The sequence below is a fragment of the Pteropus medius genome, unplaced genomic scaffold (genome assembly GCF_902729225.1).
Source record: "Pteropus medius unplaced genomic scaffold, Ma_sr-lr_union100, whole genome shotgun sequence".
In the NCBI taxonomy this organism is placed as follows: Eukaryota; Metazoa; Chordata; class Mammalia; order Chiroptera; family Pteropodidae; genus Pteropus; species Pteropus medius.
In genome coordinates this window covers 10,326,334-10,335,926 of record NW_024349802.1, presented here as the reverse complement: position 1 = coordinate 10,335,926, position 9,593 = coordinate 10,326,334, and the positions used below count along the sequence as shown (strand labels likewise).

The following is a 9,593-nucleotide window of genomic DNA, read 5'->3' as shown; positions in this document are numbered from 1 at the left end:
GTGAGAATTAAGTTAGACGACGTCCTTAATAGAATGCCTGAATTTCATTTATTTAATCATTCTCCATGTCTTCCATGTGCCAAGCATTGTTTTAGGCACTAGGGTTTCCGCAGTAAATCATAGAAATGAGGTCCCCTGTCCTCAGGGCTTTCCATCCAGAGAAGGAGAATGAATATAAACCACAAATATGTAAAGAAGAGAATTTTACATTATGACAATGCTGCAAAAATATAAATAGGATAATGTAACTGGAGGTAGGGGAGAGTGGTTTTGGATAAGGTGACCGGGGCCTTGTCTCAGAGGTGTCATCTGAGTTGAGACCTGAATAATGTGGAGGAGTTAATCATAGTATAAGGCATAGAAAGAGTATTCCATGGAGGAGAAACAGCAAGTGCAAAGGTCCTGAGGCAGGAAGAGCTTGCCCTGTGGGGAGGCTGGTGTGGCTAGAGCAGAGAGAGCAGGGAGGGCAGAGGCATGGGTACTGGGGGTCCTCAGGACTTTAGAAGGTGTCTGGTTTTAATTCTAAGGGCCGTAGAAAACCATTGGAAGTTTTCAGCAGGCGTGCTGAGAACTGATTTACACAGTAATTGTTCAGTAAAGGCTTGCTGTTGTCATTATGAATAATAATAATAATAATAATAATAATAATAATATAATGATGATGAAGCTCAGAGAGGAATAGCAATATGCCCAAGGTCACAGTGTCCTCATCCCACAGCCCCCTTCTCCTTTGATTGGCCTTCCCCCTCCCCTGTGGATCCGCTCAGAGCCTGGCGGGAAGGAGGTGAGGACAGCCTCCCTTCCCTCATTCCCGCTCCTTCCCTCCGGCCATTTCCCGTGCTCCCGGCGCCTGCGTCCCAATTAGCCAGCGAGGCTGACGGCCTCGGCTCCAAATGACAGACACCTCCTGTCACCCCCTGACGGGCAAGGAGATTAACTCTGAGCGGCACTGGCTCCAAGGGACGACTGGAAGAGGAGAGGAAGGGGGAGGGGATGACTAGGCCTCCCCCACACACACCAAGGGCCCCAGTGCCTTGGAAGAAAGTGGGGCTGGATGAAGCCCCTATTCTCAGAGAGGAGCACTAGCAGGATGGGAGGTTAGCCCCCACTCTCCTGATTGGCCGCTCCAGCCAGGGCCATTGCCCCAACTTCCACAGGGCCCCTGCCATGCCTGTGGGTGGTTCACAGCTGAATCCTCAGTTCTGGGCATAGAGAGAGCGGGTGCTCAGCAAACATTTGTGGACTGATTGTGCAAAGTATTTCTTTTTATGCAGACTCATTCAATCCTCACAACATCCCCATTTTAAAGAACAGGAAACTAATACACAGGGATGGAGAAACTGATTCAAAAATCACACAGATGGGTTAGAATTTTAACTGAGCCTGCCAAATACCAAAGCCAGGTATCTAACCACTTCTTTCCCTAGGAGGAGACAGCTCATGCCATTTAGGAATTTTCAATCCACTTTGGGGCAATGAGACACAAGCCCTGGAAAAGGGAATTAACATAGCAGTTTTGGGTGTAGACACTGAGCATCAGGCTGAGGGGCAGAAGTTCCAGGTAAAACTACTAGGTAAATGGAGCCAGGAGAAGTGGGTACAGAATGCAAGTTTCCTAGTGGAGAAGAGGTGAACTAGACCTCTAAACACAGGTATGACTAGTTAGGAGAGGGCAAGAGGAGGGTGTTCCAGGCAGAGAATTACATGGGCAAAGGCTTGAAAGCAAAAATGGGCAAGACAGGAATTCAAGTTGCAAGTGACAGCAACCCAGCACACACTGCCTTAAGCAAAACTGGAACCTTTTGGTCCATTCTGAGGCTCAAGTGGAAGAGTGTTTGGCTTCAAGGACAAGGATCAGTTTCTCTTTGCTGGCTTCATTCAGGGATAGCTCTCCCCAAGTGGTGGTGGCCTCAAATTCCCACACTACCACATCAGAATAACCTTTCTTCCAATAATTTCAACCAAAGCCCTGAGATTCCACCTAATTGGCCAGGCCCAGGTCACTTATCCATTCCTGAACAAACTGTGGTCAAGGAGTATGAGTCTGTTGATTAGCCAGGTCCCCCAGTACCAAGAGTAGGTGAAGTTCCTCTAGAGCCCTAACTGTGGTGGGGGAGCAAAAAGGTAGTCCCTGGGGGGTGGGGCAAGGAACCAGAGGCCTGTCAACACCAAGGCTCCCCAGTTATAGGGCTGGATTCTTGGCCCTGGATGACTCCTCCATGAGCAGCCTGAGGATCCCTACTCTCTCCAATTCCAAGAATTCTCACCTATGTAAATGACATCCACCAGGCCAGCTCTGGGTGGGCGAGGGCTCCAGGGAGACTCTTGATCCAGGACCTGAGGGCCTTAAGGGCTCCCGCTGCCTGAGCTCGTTCTCATGCCATGGATGTCTCTATGGGCCTGCCTGATCTCCCCACCCATCCTTCACCCTTAATCCAGCTACAAGTCTCCCTGAAGTTTGTTTCATTATTGGGGTCCTTGATTGCCTTTTACAAAGTCACCAGTTCTGACTGCCAAGAAGGGCAGTCTTACAGCAGAAAAGACTATGGCCAGGTGCCAGAAAGGACTTCTCTAGGGAGAGTGTTCCACCCTGTAGCCAGTGATGGGCGTAGCTGTCAGTGTTAGGAAGCAAAAGAAGAGGCAACAGCCAGGTCAGCCCCCAGATAAGGGTGAAAGCGGCAGTAGCTCTTCCTAGAGCTAATGACTCTGGAGCTCATTCGCCGGGAGGAGAGGGGAGCATTGTACATCTGTCACGCTCAGTTTGGAGCATGGATTTAGAAGTCATACTGACAGAGATGTGAATTCTGAGTCAGCTGAGTAACCTTGGACTCGCCCTCTCCAGCCTTGATTTTCTCATCTGTAAAATGGGGACAGTGAAAGACCCTTAGCCTGGAGCTCCCGACAGCTCTTTCTAGACCTACCTCAGTTTCTCCATTTGTACTTCCAGCCCTCTCAGGGTGGGTGACTTGGATGATCTCACTTAGGGGAGGACCCCTCCCATATCAGTCAATATGTGGGGATGGGGGGAGCAAAGGCAGCAGGCAATGCCCAACCAATGTTTTCACCAGGCTGGGCGGGCAGCGCCAGGCAGGCGGGAGCTGGTCAGGTTTTTAATTGAACGCGATGCAAATGAAATGTAAATACCATGCAAATAAGCTCTTGCCAGGAGGCGCAGGGCTGGGAGCAGAGGGAGCAGGGAGGGGACTGCTGAGCAGGGGCCCTCCCCTGTCCCCTTTACTCACTCTCTCCGGTAGCTGCCCACGCCCACTCCCTGGTGCTGCCCACCCAGCCAGGCCATTATAACCTGGGAACATCAGGCACTGCTCTCCCCACAGACCCCTTCCAGATCTACTTCCCTAACCCTGTGGCTCCTGGTGGTGGTGGTGGTGGTGGTGGTAGTGATAGGGTGCCCAAGGAGGAGCCGGGGATCCTGTGGATGGGGCCAGGCTAACACAGACACTCACAGTCACACAGAAGGACCCACATGGACGGGACACAAAGATATAGATATGCAGAAATTCACACTCCCTCTCAAGTCCCCTGCAACACTGAGACCCACACAGCCAGTCATATATAAATATATATACAATTGCACATTCAGTCACAAATATATACATTGGGACGAATCGACCCAGTCACAGGGGCACATGCATGTACACACACACAGTCTGCACTGCCATGAGGACTGCAGCCTGAAGTCCCTGTGCTCACATGAGGTCAGGGCCTGAGGGAGTAGAGGGATGGGACAGGCATCCTGTGTGGTCAGAGTCTGGTGGTCTGAATGAGGCCAGATGAGCAGTAGGAGGTGAGGGGATCCTTCCTGGTGGCCTGGGCCCTTTGCCCACCCTCCGTCCCAAGAAACATCACCATACCCCAGAGCTCACAGCCACTAGATAATGCCAGGTGTTGGTCCATCCCCCACGTCCTAGGGTACTAGGCCCCATCCTGGGATGTGGAATCCCCCTGTGGTTCCATAGACCCCACCGCACCCCCAGGCAGCCAGCCATTTGGGGGAAGTTGGCCCAAGTGACAGGGCCTGATCTGCTAGGTCAGGAATCTATGCCCCACCCTGTCAAGGGATAGAGGAGGAAGCACAGGGGAGTGGGAGAAAGGCTGAGCAGTCTGGACAAACCTCCATTCCACCCAGGATCCACATCTGGGGGTGGTTCCAGTCCCCCCTCTGAGGTGACTCACACCCCACATTTAACTCTCATTAGCGCCTCTGAGCCTAGCTGGGAGGGACAACTGCCAACTTCCCCCAGCAAACAGGGAGTTCTGGGTGGGCCTCCTTCGCAGCCTCAGTTTCCCCCCAGGGGCCTGGCCCTGTGACAGGGGCTGCGTGGGAGAGCAGTGGCTCACAGTCCCCTCGTTTGAACTAGGGCTGTCCTCCACCCCAGGAACGAGGGACTGGGTGTGGCCTCTTTCAGGAAGCCCCGCCCCAGTCTCCCACCAGATGCCCCGCAGCCTTCGCTAGTTCCCCACCCTAACCAGGACCCAAGGGGCAGGAAGGAAGAGCAAGGGCAGATGGCCTTGGATCTGCGGCTGGTGAATTTGCGGATGACCTGCTGCCAGTTCGGACCGGGAGCCCTCCAACCACGCTCCCCTCCGCCAGGGCCTTAAACAGGGTGGGAGCAGATGAATGGGGGCCAGAAAAGCAGGGACATGGCCGAGGACCCATGGCCGTTCTCGCCTTCTTCCTTCCCTCGCTTCATCGGCGAACCCTGCTCTTATTTTCACTGAAACTGCCCGGTTTGTAGTTCATGGTGTTCAAGGCGCCCAGAACGCAGGCCCCTGGGAGGCCACGCCACAGGCCCCCACCGCGCCCCAGGAGGGGCCAGTTCCGCTGCCTCCGCCACACTCCCTCCCCCCTTCCCCTCTCTGTGGGAAGGAGGCAGCTGGGGCGGGGGTGGCCGCGGGAGCGTCTTGCCCGTGTGATCGTGCCGAGCCGGGAATTCGGGGCCATGTGGGAAAGACATTAGTGCCGGCCGCCCTGCCAGCCAGGAATGCGCCCCCCGCTCCGCAGCCGCCGCCTGCCTGGCCCAGAAACGGTGACTCATCCGCTCCGTGTTCCCACCCCCTCATCGTGCACCCTCCACAGCCCACCACAGGCCTGGCCACCAGCTTTCCAGCCTCCCTGCCTTTGCTCCAGCTGGTCCTGCTACCTGCCTTGTCCATCCTCCAGTCTCTACCAATGCTGAACCAGATCGCACTTCCTGAGGAGTCCTGAGTCCTCCTCCCCAGGCCTGTTTATGCTTGGGTTTCTTGCTCCAGTTAGAGCACTCCTTTGGGACTTAGTACCCGCCACTCCGCCCCCCACCCCCACTCCATAATGACTCACCTCTGGATCCCCACACCCAGCGTAGGGCCTGGAGCACAGGGCAGGTGCAGAAAAAAGAAAGGAGTCAACATAACCAGTTCAGTTTGGGAAGCTGTGGGGAGCACTGTTTCTCAGGCTCCTCCTCTGTGACTTTGGAATAATAATAATAAAAAAATGCTACCTATCTCATAGATGGGTGACCTTGGATCCCTTATTTCCCTTGTCTAGTTTTGCTTTTCTCATCTGATACCATGGGAATAACAGTACCTGCCTCATGTGCTAACAGGGGTAGTTTATGTAGAAGCTTTTGTCTGTAAAGTCCTCAGCTCATGGCCTGCCACTGAGAGGGACTCAATCACAATGATGGTGATGATGATATTAGTAGTAATCACAGCTATTTAATGAACACCTACTATGTACCAGACCCCCAGCTGGGCACTTCCTAGACATTATTATCTCATATTACCTTGTCTCAGTCCTGTGAGGTAGGTTCTGTTATTATCTTTCTTTTACAGATGAGGAAACAGGCTTGGCAAGGGGAAGGCACTGACCCAGGGACCCACAAGCAGCAGAACCTCAGCCCACATCCAAGGTTCTGGTCCTGGCACCTCCAGAGCTCTTCAGAGCCTAGGTAGGAACATCCTCTCCATCTGATTCTTCCAGACACAGAAGTGGGCTCCAGCAGGCGAACTTTTGCAGCCTCCACTCCATCAGAACCCCACAACCAGCCTCCCACCTCACCCAGGTCTACCTCTCATAACTTTTAATAAGAGGTAATAGCACCAAGCAGCGGGCATCAGCTTCATTTTTAATTATCTGATTTACATTTAATTTTTCCCACCAACGTGATGCAGGTTTATTAATGTTTTACCTAAGAGCATCCATTTATGGGCTGAAAATATGTTCATAAAACTAATGGACAATGCTTCTCTTTTAGGGGCCCCTATCACTACCACCACCACCCTGAGTGGGGGGCCCTAGCTGGGGCCTCAGGCCCTGAGACCAAGCATCCTACATAGTTTTTGATGCTGGAATAATTAATGAATAAATGTTCCAGAACCCTTTCAGAGTATGTCCCTTCCCTGCCAGCCTCCAGAAAGAATGATTATTGAGTGCTTACTCAGCCAGACATTTTACAGGAGCATCTCATTTAAACTTCACACCAACCCTTATAGACAGGTACTATTAAATAGTTGTTCTACAGATGGACAAACAGACCAAGAAAGATAAAGTGTCTGCCTGGGGTCACACAGTAACTGAAGGGAAGAGCTGGTATTGCAGACTTAGGGTGCATGACTCAAAGCTCACTCTATACACTGCAAAATTGGGGGGCCCCTCCGAAAATACATGCTCTGGTCCTGCAAACACCTGTTCTTAGCTTTGGGACCTTGGGTGTGTGAAGTGTGCCCTGTGATTCTCAGGTGACAGGGCGAGTGGGAAGGAATGGGAGTCAATGACTTGGGTCTCACAGCAATGGACTCCCCCTAGGGACCCCTAAGGGAGGGTCCTGGAAGTAGCAGGGATACCCATCTTTCCTTCCCCTACTGGTCCCCAGATGAAACTGGGCTTCCCCTAAAACAGAGCAGATGAGCAGACACGCTGGTTTCTAGGAAGGAAGAGAGAGTAGGAAACCCAAAATGAAGTCTGAGCTCAGGGCTGCTACAAAGAAGACACAGGCCCCAGGGCAAATGGGCAGTGTGAATACTCACCTTGACTACAGCTCCTTGTGGGATCCTCAACTCAGCCTCAGCCAGGACTGGGCAGACAAGCAGCACGGATGCTCACCCCAGCCTTGGTCAAACCCAAGTTGATGAGAAGTGTGGACAGTGACTCCAAGCCTAGGCCAGGCCTTAGGCAGATGGACAGTGTGGACATTCACCTGAACTTCAAGCTTACCCTGGGTTGGCAGGATGGACCCTCGACTTACCACAAGCCTTAGCCAGACCCAGGGTGTTGGGCAGTGTGGACGGCTTCCCCAGTCCCAGTCACGCTCTCAGAATCAGGAAATCCTTTGAAATTTGAGGGCAATAACCCCTGCCCTAATCATTTTTCAACAAATGTCTGGGATCCAGGAAGTTCAACTTGCCACTGCAGGACAAGAGAGGGTTACTCTGGAACCCAAATGCCCGATTTGCAGCCCTGGAGCCATCCTTACCTCTCCAGCCTCAGTGCACTCACATAGAAAAGGGAGGATTATGCCCAGAGCATATTTCAGGGTGCCACCAGGACTGCTGTGATGGTTCAATGAGATGGGGCGGCCAGGGCTTGACCATCTACTGAGAGGCTCTCCTCTTTCCTGTAGCTTTCTTATTACACAAAAAGGGAAACCCAGAGAGGACAAAGGACTACCCCAAGATCACACACCAAATTGGGGTCAGAAGTTAACATAGCACCCAGATTTGGATCTTTCATGGGGTGGGACTTCAGGAAACTCCTTGGACCATAACACTGTGTGGGATAAGCTGCGCCTTGGCGCCTGGCCCAGCCAGGCTGGGTGTGTGTGTACGCGCACTGCTGGTGGCAGGGTTCAGCGGACAGGGTGTCAAGGGAGCTGCCACTGCCGCCTCCTCAGTATTTTTAGCCTCGAGAATGAGCTGAGCTCAGGGCTCTGAGCAACCATGAGCAGTGAGAGAAATGGGAAGATTCCCGCCACCCCTCCCTACCACCACCAGCCAGGAGCTGGTTTTGGGTAAGGGCGGCCAGCCTGGAAAAGGGCAGAGACCTCAGGGACTGGGAGCAGTCAGGCCCTGAGCCCTGCATCCCAGCCCAACCCCATCTGGGTCATCTTCCTCATACTCCCTCCTGTGGGGTGCATCAGCACCCAGACAAGCTGGCAGGGACAGGCACTCCCTTCACACCCCCTGCTACCCTTGGCTTCCCCTGCTAGGAGCTCCAGGCCAGCTCTCGCCTACACCACGGGTCAGAGCTGTGAGGTTCCCATGACAACGGACGACAGCAGCAGAGGCTGCTGGCCACAGGGTCAGGGGTGAGGAGGGTGTGGGTGGTGGAGCAGAAGGGAGGGGGCCCAGCACAGGGGTGGTTGAGGGGGCTGAAGTGAAGGACCCTGAAATTATAGCTCCCTCCTGAGGCCTGAACGGCCAGGAAGACTGAGAACTTTGGCTGATTGATTCTGGAAAGGACTTCTAATTGGGAAAACTAGGCACAGAAAGGCTGGCTATGTCTTTGGTCATGTGATCAAGAAGCCAACTAAGGGATAAGGCTTGGATGGAAATCCTAGCCCTTTCTTCCTAGCCTCTAGGTTAGGGTCTTGAGAGATAAGAGGTGGAGCCCACATGTGCCCTTTGTCCCCATCTTCAGGAAGTAAATGGGTCCAGAAGCCCTCCAACCAGACTAGCCATTCTGTAACTTGGATTCTCCATCCGATAATGAGTGGTCAAGGCCCCTAAACCGACAGGTCACTTCTTGTCAAGCCTAGCCCCTATCTTACAAGCACAGGATATGTTGTGGTTCTCCTGGAAGGGGACATGGCAAGGATCATGGCCTCCTGCTCACTCCTCACCCCAGCCCCAGGGGCCCAGAGTGGAGTTGGGAATTTGCCCCACATACTCAAGTTGACTAAAATCTTCACTCCAGATGTAAGTCCCTCCGAAGGCTGCCCAGGTTCCAGAACCATCATTAGTGCACATGGTCCCCAAGACAAAATATATCATTCATCTTAGAGCTTGAGGTTGACCTCACAGTTCTCTGAGCTCCCTCCAGTATGATCTCCCCACTGCCCCAGAAGTACCAGCCTCCAGGGCTCTTAGGTAAGCAGTATGGTCCTTTGAGGCTCAGCTCCACTCACACCTCCTCCAAAGAAAAATTAGGCTCTTCTTGGCTCTTCCCATCCTTCTGTCAGATCTCTTCCCATTGGCTCTGTCAGATCTCTTGCTCACCAAGGGGTATAAGGCTTGAGAGTTCAAAAGGACCTTTCACACAGGACTTTTCATTTCATCCATGAAACTCAGACTCAGCTATCCAAACCCTCCCACCAGTTGGACTGGGGGCCATGGGGGCTGCAAGAGGCAGGGCAGTTTCCTCATACGGGACCCAGCGCCCCTCCTGGGGTTGGGGGAGTCGGAGCACTGGGCACCCTCGTGATGAGGCTGGCTACAGGGCGATTAATCTTGTGAGGTCTGTGCGTCAGCCCCCCACTCCTTAGCCTCCCATGGTCAATCCTGCCTGCACTGCCCTGGGAGTTAATCTCCGCTCGGGGACTTCTCAGCTGCTGTCACGGCTGCATTAATTCTGAGGCAGAGGGAGGTAGGAAAAAGGA

At 53.1% G+C, this 9,593-nt stretch overlaps 1 protein-coding gene across 1 annotated transcript in view; it reads right to left on the bottom strand.

Moving 5' to 3' along the window:
• The window catches only part of PSD2 (pleckstrin and Sec7 domain containing 2), a 114,629-nt gene extending 105,468 nt beyond the window's left edge, over nt 1–9,161 (bottom strand). Inside the window, exons 1-2 of the mRNA XM_039836273.1 lie at nt 7,496–9,161; nt 7,027–7,214 (exon numbers count right to left, since the gene is read on the bottom strand). The gene's annotated coding sequence lies outside the window, so the exon portion shown is untranslated. The remainder of the gene's footprint in view (nt 1–7,026; nt 7,215–7,495) is intronic.
• Nucleotides 9,162–9,593: the final 432 nt, after the last annotated feature.